Source organism: Gymnoscopelus microlampas, assembly GCF_963454915.1.
Source record: "Gymnoscopelus microlampas genome assembly, chromosome: 11".
Taxonomy (NCBI): Eukaryota; Metazoa; Chordata; class Actinopteri; order Myctophiformes; family Myctophidae; genus Gymnoscopelus; species Gymnoscopelus microlampas.
The window spans coordinates 19,564,647-19,577,170 of NC_139948.1; the positions used below are offsets into that span (position 1 = coordinate 19,564,647).

The window sequence follows — 12,524 nt, forward strand, 5'->3', positions numbered from 1 at the left end:
TTGTCTAGTTTTGGTTTATGCTAATGCCATTGTATGATTGTGTTTCCTTTGCTTGATTTTCTGTGTAAAGCACATTGAATTGCCTTTGTTGTTGAAATGTGCTATACAAATAAAATGACCTTGCCTTGCCTACACTGTATCATCATCAAGTTACAATACAAGGCCACAAACCTCAAAGATCACGGACAGGTCATCTCCCAATAAGCCATATCGCTCAACTATGCACCTCTAGTTTGAACTATTGGAGCAAAGATCACATTTGTCTTGCCTGATAGAAGTTGGATACGGTAGCGGGAGAGAATGCGATATCCTGTCTGTCCTAGTGTTTTCATCTAGTTCTACAACTGATTGACCTCATGTGCAATTACCATACGGGATGAACTTTGTTTGAGATGTTGCCACTCACAGTAATAAACCCTGGTTGTGTGCTAATTCTGAGACCCTTATACCGGAAGAGTTTTCTTTTGCCTCTATGAGCGCTACTGCAGATTTTTGTCAAGGTAACGATTTCACATGGTTTTGCAAATTCAAATAACCTGAAATTTGATGAGAACAGAGATAAGAGTTGTGTTCTGAAAATTGAGACAATTAAGAAAAATAAATCAGTACAAGACTGTGTACCTACGGACCCCCTAGCCTAAAGGGACATTTGTAGGTAGATTTCTGTCAGAACTGAAGTAGAATCAAAGGCGACGCACGAACATTCCAAAAATAAATTTGTACAGGTGCTGTATAGCAATAAATGTGTATATATATGTATTAATGACAATGTTTCTGGTCTGGTCTGATGCAGGTCAATGCAGAAGAACGACAACCTACATCGTAATGTCAAGCATCATGATGGTGCAGAGTTTTGTACCTGATGTCCACAGCTGTTCAGCTTTTTATCCATTTAAAAATTCATGTGTGTCACGATCGCCCCCTATTCTGGCTACCCTGGCCCTGTCATGTGCTACCGTTGCCCTGCTGTGACTCTGCTCCTGCTCACCCCCTCCCCTCTCGGTGCGGCCTGATTGTGAGACTGGTCCCACCTGGGGTTCCCAGCGGTGACTGTTTGCACTAATTGAGACTGTGGGTATTTGTTGGGTCTGAGTGTTTGGTTTGAGTAGCTTGTTAGTCGTCGATGTTTCCCGGGAGTTTATTCTAGTTATAAGTTACAGTTTGATCCCTCTGTGAAGGTGTACTTCTGTTACCTGTTGTATTTGAGTAAAGTGTGGTTCTACGTCAACTCTTCGTTTCCTGTGTGTTCCTGCATTATGGGTCCTTACTCTGAGTTGTATCCTGACAGTATATGAGCAAGCCATTCCTGGACCCAGCAGAACACCTAGCTTGCTGTGGTGTCCTCATGTGTCGAGGGCAGCGGCGAGCCGACTGGAGAGACATAAGTAGAGACTTTTTTCAGTGCTGCTTAAAGTTGATTCACAGAGGACCAGTCTCTCTCAACATTTTGTTCCTTTTCGCCGTCTGGTGGTCTTCGCGTTCCTGGTGTGTCTGAGTCTGTGTCAGAGTTCTCCCTGGGTCCAGCAACAACGAGACGTCAGCAGTCTACCTGTTTTTCCCTGGGGTGACAGCATCCTGGTTCGTCGATGGAGTCGGTGTTCCTGTTGGAGTGTCCACCCCGAGTCTGACTGTATGAGTGACGTTGTGGACTCGTCGCTGCCCTGCGTCTTGCGACTTCCCTGGAGGTCCTCACTCCCACCGCGCTGCTTGCGCCCTGGTCCTCCTGTGTCCTGCGCTGCGAGTTCCCACTGCTGCCCAGTGTTCCTGAGGTCTACACTGCCCAGCGCCGCTTCAATGAGTGGTAACGGTTCGCAGGTTCATCCTTTCACCCTCGCCAGTGCCGACGCCAGGGGTCCCTGCTTGGTGGGCCGTTTCCCGGGTGTGGTCTGCCCGGGGGGTGACGCAGTGCCCCACTGTGTAGTGACACTGATCCTCCTTTCCTGCTCCAGTGTGTGCCAGAGCTTTTGTAGTCCTCCTCCTTGCTTTCTCCTCCCTGTCTACTCCCTACTCCTGTGTGCCTTGCTGGCCTTGGGGCCCGTCTGAGTGACCCGAGTGGCCAACCTGTGGGTCCTTCTCCAGAGGGGATTTTCGTCCAGTGTCACTCCGACGATTCGTATGCCACAGATGTCAACTTGGGGTTGGCGTCCTGTCAGCGCTGCCAAAGTCTTCGGGCCGGCCGGCGTGCCGCGCCTATATGTCTTCCAGAGGTGTTGGCGAGCGATGTTGGCGGTCCGGTCGGCACCTTCCTCTGCTGCATGTGCCCTCTGCTCCACCCTGTGCCAAAGCCCTTGAGACTGTGAGTATTTATTGGGTCTGAGTATTTGTTTGAGTTGCTTGTTCGTCGTCGATGTTTCCCGGGAGTTTGTTCCTAGTTATAAGTTACAGTTTTGATCCCTCTGTGAAGATATACTTCTAGTTATAAGTTACAGTTTTTAATCCCTCTGTGAAGGTGTACTTTGGCAGTTTTGGAGGCGACTTTCTTTTTGGGGGTAGCTTCGGTATCACATGTCCGGGACAGTTACACAGGTGGTGGCAGCACCTGAAGTGCTTGTAGCTTCAGATGCAGCTCCTGTAGATGTAGTAGAGTTGGAGATGGTTGCGGTGGATGTGTGCTGTGCTACCAGTGCTACCAGTAGGACCAATGGGTCCAAAGCCATACCACCAGATTCATTCTGTAGTGTACATGATCCCAGTAGTCTACATCAGAAGCAAGCAGGAGTCAGTAATCCAATAACAGTTCCAGACTGAGTCCTATTCTCTCAGTCTTTGTGTGTGTAGGGCCAAGGATTAATGGTTGTTTCCAAGGATTACAGTACTACGAGGTGGAAACACTGCCTTTACCAACATCTACTGTTCTATGGTTGTATATGGATGAATATATAATTTTGACATTAACCTTGATTGTGACCTTGACCTTTGATATTTTTTAAACAAAATGTGATGATCTCTTGGGGTCAGCGTACTGATCATTCCCAGCAAGGTTCATGAATAGCTGCCCTTCCTTTCTCGAGATATTAACACATATTAACAAACACACACATTTGTGTGTGATATGTATACTGTACATTCAGGGCGAACTGTACAATAGCCTGCCTTGCATGCATACAGGCAGGATAATGATTGGAGTTTAACTGTATTTCTTAAAGTTTTATTTTATATTCAATGGAATATAATACAGTATATTTAGTTGGACTTCTAATTTTGCCTTTTGCTGCTTTCTTCTACCTCCCTCTTGTCTTTTGCTAATACAATAGGCCCACACCAAATGTTTTTAAGAACACTATCCTCAAAATCTAAATGACATTTGCATTCAGTCATTCCTTTTCAACAGCGATATAGGCTATAGCTTTTAGGCTATGACATCAAGTTGTGTTCACAATATAAGCCTGGAGGCCTTCCATGTCTCTTTTGAATCACCCAGGAGGATTAAAGTCACCCAGGAGGATTGCAACATTGATGTCAACATCCTCCCGCAAACCAACACCAATACTGGGTGCAAGATGTATTAATACAAGATCTCTAACCTGTCCATATGTATATTGTACAACTGGTTCAGATACATTTGCATTATAATAACAATACTTTGTCGAAAATGCTTCTCTATTTGACTGGTATCAATATAAGGAACAGATTAAATGATAAAATACTGGAATTGAACAGCATTAGCACATTAGCACAAAAAAAATCGTATTAATCACACAGGACTAAAAAATGAATGTTTGTCACATAGTGACAAAGCTTTAACTTCTTGAGGTTAACAGCCTGTCTGACTGGTGTGGCTTTCCTCTGTAATTGAGCTTTCTGACAGCTAGTGGTTCTTAGATTGTTTCTTGATGTACCTGTAGAATTTACGAGGAAAGGCTGAACTTTCATCGTTAGCATGCATGTTGTATGTTGCCTGTTATTTGTTGTAATGTTTTGTTTGTCCAAGACCAAGGACCACAATGGATAAGTCACTCACTTCATTGTGTTTTATTCTTTATGTTTCTGTGAGAATCATGTGCACAAGTTTTTCTTTCAAACATAACGTAAAATCATAAAATCTAATCAAATGATAATAAAAAGTTTGCTGTCACCACTGCTAATCCCCACAAATAAAATGTCACCACTACTAATGGAAATCTCCTTACCACATTAAGGGAATGTAGACCCTATTGTATGGCATTGAGCTGATATAAGACCCTCTCTGAAAAAAAGAGGAAGTTCTTGCTAACTTTGATGACCTAAAGAACATTTCTTTAAAACTCTGTATAACAGGAAATGGAAATCTCAAAGGAGATTGTTAATAAACAGTACATAAGAACGTGTTTAGTCAGTCATGAATATTGTTTAAACAGGTCATAATTGGATTCAAACCAGGACACAAATCACCATGATGGATATTTAAAGTGAGCAAGTGACAAATATCACAGCAATATCTGGTAAGTAATAATATCATGACTTTGGTAAGAAAACTCAATATTATTAACATTTCTTTTCACCTGATGGCAACCTTTATACAAGCATTTTCCATTAATTGGTAGCTCTATACTCTTTGTATAAAACATCAGATAGCGCTGTCAGTAGCATCCATTAACTTTGATCAGACATTGTAAATGGACTGATCTTTTTTTGTACTGAGTGTTCGTCAATCCAATCACTGTGACGGCTACTTTGACTACTGGGGTAAAGGGACCACTGTGACTGTTACATCAGGTAAAAACAAACCCTTTGTTTCCTACTCCAACTGTATTAACATTTGTATTGTAATATTGTAATATTTTAGACCTGAATGGCATCTATCAAAAGCCATGTGTTCATTGCATTTTTGGATGCTAGTTTTTGAACACCACATGTATCAAAATGTTACACTGTGACAATGCCTTTGACTACTGGGGAAAAGGCACTATGGTTACAGTTTCATCAGGTAAGCCAATCAAATAATATCACAAAACATATGGAATGAAATACTGTGTCAATATGAGTTAATGACTGACTTTTGTAGTATTGCAGTATTTTATTTAACGTGTGTTTGTATCAGGTAAGTGATTTATCTCATAATAGCTAAGCATAATTATGTTGAACCACATACAGTGGTAACACACACACGCTAAAAAGAAATGTATAAACTGTTGGAGGCAACTCTTATATATTATTCATTTTACATGTCGTCTTAGAGACAACAGGCCAGGGTTATTGTATGCGGTAGGTATCACTTTGTTACACTGTGACTATGGTTTTGACTACTGGGGAAAAGGCACAATGGTCACTGTCTCCTCAGGTAAGACATTTTTTATTTTTGTTTTCATAACACAAAGATGTCACATCAGTAAGAGCTCATTTATTGAAATAGTTTCTGTTGTTGTTTTTTTTAGAAATCCACTAACTGATGTAGTCTGTAATCTGTCCAGTTCAAATCAAAACATATGGAAAACGGTGTGTTTCAGAGTCTTAATTTATTTAAATGGAATCAGAGTATGATATGTAATAGTATCTGACCAAATGGTCAGGATGAAATGGAAGTAGATAAGAATGATAGTTTTTGTGAGATGTATGAATAGATCTTTGTAACTGTGCAACTGGGCGTTTGACTACTGGGGAAAAGGCACATTGGTAACTGTATCCGCAGGTAAGTGTTTTGATATGATTTGCACAGTTTTCAATCTACATAACTTTAAAACTCAAGCTGTACAAGGTTATTTTGATATACCAGTTAAAGTAATCTTAAAGTAATTGATAATGTATTGGCCTGTTAAGTTCAAATGGGCATTTCAAAATATGTTTGAAATTAAAAAAAGAAAAATTAAAAGTTATACAGTATCACATCATAACCTTGTATCTGCAATTCATGGCTTTTTACTTAAGCACTATACATCATCCTACAACAAATAGCAATTATAGGCAATCTTTAAGATCACAATGCATCACAAGCTTCTAAATCTGCTAGTTTAAAATAGGGATAACATGGTGAAAGTGATTATTTGGCTTTTAGAGAATTCTACTATATTAAATATGAAGACAGTGGCTTTTTGTACTAGTCAATGAGTATATTCTCTACTGTGCTATGGTGCTTTTGACTACTGGGGCAAGGGTACAACGGTAACGGTTTCATCAGGTAAGAACAGTTTTTATTGGTTAAAAGGAATAAATAATTGAATATTTCTACTGTAATATTTTGTCTTTATTGACAAACCAATAGGATGTTTTTGCAGATATTTGGAAGATATCTATTCCAAACAGTATGCAAGATGTCTCAAATATGTAGTTGCTCTGCCAGTAATATTGCAATTAAAGCATTCTGTGGAATGTTTTAACCATGTTTTATTTACGGATACATCTATTAATATATCAACAGCGAATACAAATCACAAAATTCTGCATTCTGGAAAAGTGTAAAATCGATTTATTTATTTTTTACTTTTTTTACCCAGACATATTTATATACAAATCCCAGCATTTCAGAATGTCAGAATGTGTATTATTGATACTGTATATATATATTTTCCTCTCCCAGCTGCACCGACTGCAGCGACTGCCCCCACTGTATATCCTCTGATCCAGTGTGGTTCAGGAGCCGGTGACTATGTCACTCTCGGCTGCCTGGCCACCGGCTTCACACCTGCTGATCTGACCTTCAAATGGACCGACGCCAGTGGGACCGATCTGTCTCTGCAGCCTACCTCTGGTTTTGTTCAATACCCTGCCGTTCAGAAAGGTGATAAGTATATGAAAGTCAGTCAGATCCGAGTCAACAAAAACGCCTGGGAGACCAAAAACGTTTTCAAATGTGCTGCCGAACATTCAGCTGGAGCTGGAACAGCGACACTTGAAAAACCAGGTAAGAAAGATCTAATCATTTGTTAAGAATTTGGAAGAAAAAAATATATATTTTTTAAATTAATTTGGAATTATTTGTGTACTATACCTAAGCGGAGCCTATCTTTGATTGTTTTATATATGAATGTCTAACAGTAACAGTTTTCTTAACAACAATCCTCATTTGGACAAGTGCAACCAACAAAAGTTCCATTCCACAATGCAATATATTTTAAATTAGATATTTGTTGTGATCAAAATCTGTTTAAACAACTTGATTAATAATAATAAATACAAAAACAAATGCAGATCTGTTAAGTATGATCATTTCAAAACCAATTTCAGATGTATTGAAACAATCATATTCCATCAATATGAAATTCAGTTTAAAAAAAGAATTATAAAAATACAATTATACGGTAGTAGTAATAATAATAATAATAATAATAATGATAATACATTCGAATCATCATAGGCTACTCTAAATATTTAGGCGCTTATACAATTTCTGTCCACAAAAACTGATATCTTTATGATACTTAGATTTGCGCTTATACACCAGGCATGTTATGTGTGGTCATGTGTTAAATGTGCTGTAAAATGAAGCAACCAATAAATACTAAATTGCTTTGTTGCCTGACAAAGTAACCAATGTACATATTTACAGTGAAATTGAAGATAAACAGAAAGAAAAAAAAACACTTAAATAAAATAGATCTTTAATTGAATCCTTTTACATATTCAAAATCATAGTGGCATGGTATTAAACACATCAATGTGGCATGGAGAGACTATTCTTGCCTATGCAAATTGATCTGCTGGCTTGGTAATTTTTCACCTCTATGCATGCCTTGGCACTGATGTTACAGTTTAACATCTCGCTTGCATCCATGTTCTCCCTGTGCTGTAAACCCTTTCTGTGCCTTTTTCACCTCACAGAAATAATTAAATACATTAAGTGGCAATAATCTGAGCTTTCAGTGAGTAATCATTGTTAAAAAGTATGTTTGTGGCTGGTTTTAAACTGTCTGTGCTAGCTTGTGTACACAATGTACAGTATATGCAGAAGCGAGACTCAAGTCCTTAAAGTGTTTTACAAGATCAAACTCTCCTTCCTTTCCGTACTTGTTAACAGTATAGCACAGTAAAGTTGCATAAAATTGAAAGATTACATACAATTACTATATTCATTTCAATTGCCATTGGAGCACCAGATTCTGCTCGGCTTCTGCATATATAACATTCTGTGCTTCTGCGTATATATATCTGTGTATATATGTGTGTTTTGCAGTCGTGCATCTTCAGTCACCAACTCTTGAAGTGCTGATCCCCTCTACTGAGGATGTGGTGGACAAGGTTTCCCTCTCCTGCTTTGCCACTGGTTTTTCACCAAAAGATTATAAGATCATATGGCAGAGAAATGGTGAGAAACTCATCAGCGAATATGGTGACATCATCAAGGAAGAAAAGACTGTGAATGGAACTTTGTACAGTGCAGTAAGTTATCTCCAGGTGAATCAAACTGATTGGACCGATGAAAAACATGCAGTAACATGTGTCTTTGAGGGGGGTGACGGAGATGTGAACAAATCTGTAACATACAAAAGAGGAGGTGGAGTAGGTGAGTAAAATATAACACTGTGTTTACTGTATATTGAATTGGCAACAATTTTACAGATAATGCTGTTTACTAAATACTCCCTCAATCCTCTCTCCAGGGATCTGTGAAGAGGATATGATGAAAATGAAGATCTTGCCTCTGTCAATAGAGGCATTGTTTCACAACAAGCCAGCCCAACTTGTGTGTGAAGTCCTTGAATTAGTGCAAGGTGTGGAGAGTGTCACATGGGAGGACATGGATGGAAACCCACTGCCTAACACCAGAGAACTACCAAAAGAACGTAACAAAATCACCGTTGCTGTAGACGTCATGTATGAGGAGTGGAACAAAGGGATCGAGTATAATTGCATTGCTACGCACAAACATGCTTTTGCACCAAAGGAGATGCACTTCGAAAGGTCAAATGGTAAGCAAATACTCTGTCTAATGTAATGTAATGCAATGCATGATTCTCAACCTTATTCATTTCAAGGACCCTCATTTGATAGCTTTTCTTTTTTTTTTGTTCATCTCTGTGACCCCAATCTATACGCTGCAAATTCCTCACTGTTACGTTAACTCTGAGAGTGTACAAATGGAACTAAATGGTTCAATTTGTACACTACAGTGATGTATGTACTGAATTGCATATTGTAATGTAAATGAATGTAGTAAGACTGTGATTTAATTTGACTTACATTTAAGTACTGATATAGCCTATGTATTTACATTCAGTGGATCAATACATGTTCAGTACACCATTATGTGTTAATTGATAACCAGAACTATTATGTTGTATGTGTTATCTGCAGCAAAAGATCTAATTGTTCTCTCATGCTTGCAGACGGAAGGATTGAACGCCCATTAGTTTTTCTGCTGCCGCCAGTTGAACAAACTAGTATGGTGACCCTGACTTGCTATGTGAAAGACTTCTACCCCAAGGACATTGTTGTGTCTTGGCTCATTAATGATGAGCCTGTGGAAACTCTAGACACAAAAGAGTATGTGTATCATACCACAAATCTTATGGAAAATCGAGTCGGCGCGAGACAAGTCTACTCTGTCTATGGCCAACTAACATTCAGCAATGCCACTTGGGGAAACCTTGACACGGTGTATAGCTGTGTAGTTTACCATGAATCTATGATGAACACAACTCGAATGATTGTTAGGTCCATGGTGCAAAGAACAGCTGACAAACCCAACCTGGTCAACCTCAGCATGAACATCCCTGAAAGTTGCAAGGCCTAGTAGATGTCATGTTGTGTCAGCGTGTGTTATGTTATGTCTTGTTTTTGTTTTGTTTGTTACTTGTGATGTGACATCCTGTGTGTTTACAAAGCAAATTGAAAATCCAAATAAAAAATAAATTTAAGTCATTATTTTGTTGATGTATGTCCTGAAGTTCATAATAGTACCAACCCAACCGCTAATGAACATTTTTGTTTAAGTTAGTTGGTAATAAATAAGTGTATCATAAGACAAATGTTATTACAGTAGACCTCAGGATAGGCATGGTTATACTGTAAATAGAAAATCACATTATGGTGATTTTTCTTGTACATTTCTTACATCAGAATTACGTACTCTAATCACTGACAGATCACAGACAATAGCCTTAAATGAACTATCAACTAGGACAATTTCAGAAGTCACATCTTCATTTAGGCTATTTAGTGTTGCCCCTGTGTCTTGTCTTTAGTGTGTTTGTGTTCACTCTACTTGGTCTTGCCCTGAGAATATGGTGCATGTTCAAAATCTATTTCACAAACCTAAATGTCAAGATGTTCTTTCAAAAGCAAGTCAGGCTCACTGTGATTACTGGTTTATTATTTAAAAAACAATTCAAAAGGCAAGCAAGAGAAAATGTGTAGCCTACTTATGCATGTTAGTTGTAAATTAACATGGCAGTCAGTTTAAACCATTTTAAAAGCATTAAAGCAGAGAGAATACCCAAGCATCAGCTTCACAGACACATACTGTAAGATCTCAGTGTCAAATATTAATTTGACTTGGTGTCCTTTTCTGGTAAACATGATCACAGGACAACAAAAACAAACTATTAACAGCAGTCAAATAAGCAAAGCTATTAGGTTTGAAATGTTTAATCAACATTTTTATTTATTATTAATCGATTGACAGAAAATGTATCAAATACAATTTTAGTAATCAAATAATCAGTTTAGTAATACATCATATAAAATAGATAATTGACTATCTTTACTTCATATTAAAAGTCATGTTTTTGACTACTTGGTAAACATACTGTAAGCTATTTCAAGATGTCTGTTTGGGTTCAGTCAAAGTCAAATTAACGGTCCAAATTAATCATACAGCTTAGTAGAACAATCTGAAGATAACTGACTGATTAATCGATTATGGAAATAATCATCAATCGCAGCCCTTAAAGCTACACCATTAATACCACAGTCTCCTACCAAGAATATCTCACTAGTAGATATATAAGCGGTCATACAAATAATATCTGCCCATTATGGGCTATTCACAAGTCAAAACTTGATATACAGTGATTGCTAATGTGATGCTATTTTATTTTCACAGTACAAGTAGATTATCTGGTTTTGATTGACACCCATTGGAGTCACGGAGCAGAGACAGATCCAGATAATATGCAGAACACAGCCCTCACCTTCATCTTCCTCTTCCTCATCACTCTGGTGTACAGCATTGGGACCACTATCATCAAGGTATGGACACATGAACTGTAATGGAAGAGCTAAACATGTTTGCAGAGTAATATTGGTTGTATTAGCTACAGTAATGCCATGCATATATAATGTCCAATTCTGACCATTCAATCTGGGATAATAATAGGATATCAATAAAGACTGTTGCAATAGAAAGTTAGAAAGGCAGAGGCATATAGATGTTTGACCATGCAGTTCCAAGAGAAAGTATGATTTTACACAGTTGTTTATGTTGCAAGTAAATTTCATAAATACTGCTGCATAGTGGTGCCACTATTTGGTATCATATTACTGATCTAGATTCCTTTCTGTTTCGTTCACAGGTTAAATGAAAAAAAGAAAGGACAATTGAACTGTGTTAAAACTTTACCAATGGATCATTTGAGTTTTGTTAATATCTTGTATGTATTCATGTTTGACTTTTCCTAAAATGTGTTGTAGGCCTGTTGCTTTCCATGGCAGCTTTGTAACTTGATTATATTCAGAAATAAAGATGTAACTATAGAGAGTGATTCAGTGTAGTTGCTTTTACAAGTCCTGTTGAAAAAAAGTGGCATGTTTCCCTTCTGTATTTCGAGTGCTTTTTTGGGACCAGGGTGTTGCATGCTTCCGCCAGCTGCCTGCGCTGATCGCTCAGCCCTGTCTTACTCTAACATCTTTCTCTGTAACAGCCTTCCGCCTCCACCTGAATACTCTAAGTAAAAGTCTGAAAAACGACACCATCTAGCTAGAGTAGAAGGACATTACAGTCCAGCATAGCGTATCGTATTTCCTTGCACAAAATCCACAGGTATGTATTAACATTATCAAAGATTAAATGTACGATCATGATTTTATAAATTGCACTAGCCAATTCAAGTTTGAGACTGACGTAACAATAAATAAAATGAATCTGTTTTGTCTCAGTGCAGAGGGTCATGTCTCCGTCCATCACCCTTTACCCTGTCTGGGACGGTGAGGACAGGACTTCACCAGAGAGCCTCATCTGTGCCCTGAATCACTTCTATCCAGACAAGCTGAGTGTGGAATGGCAATTGGACAGCCATAATCTAAACACAACAACAGTCCAAGAGAAGCTGCAAAGCATGGAGGGCGTTGAAAAAACCTTCAGTCTAATTAGTCAGATTAAACTGGATAAAGACAAGTGGAAAAATGGGTCAATTTTTAAATGCATATCCAGACACAATGCAGTTGAATCAAATCAATCAATTAGTATTTGTGCAAGTAAGTGTCCCTACTAAGCCATTATTATTTTTGATTTAGCTGAAGCTTTTCAGCTATGCATGCTGCAAATATGATGCTGCAAAAGTCAGTATTCATGAGACTGGAAGAGATTTGTGAAACCATGAAAGGTTTAGTGTAATCTATTACTGCTTTTAAGAACAAATATATTTTGAACTTGTTCAAGTTCTATTAACATA

General features: G+C 38.4%; 1 gene segment (V, D, J or C); it reads left to right on the forward strand.

The window, feature by feature from the left end:
* Positions 1-9,775, forward strand: part of LOC311054645 (Ig mu chain C region secreted form-like) — a 93,938-nt gene extending 84,163 nt beyond the window's left edge. Inside the window, exons 6-10 of the C gene segment in view lie at positions 6,026-6,094; positions 6,494-6,817; positions 8,087-8,416; positions 8,514-8,822; positions 9,240-9,775.
* The last annotated feature ends 2,749 nt before the right edge of the window (positions 9,776-12,524 follow it).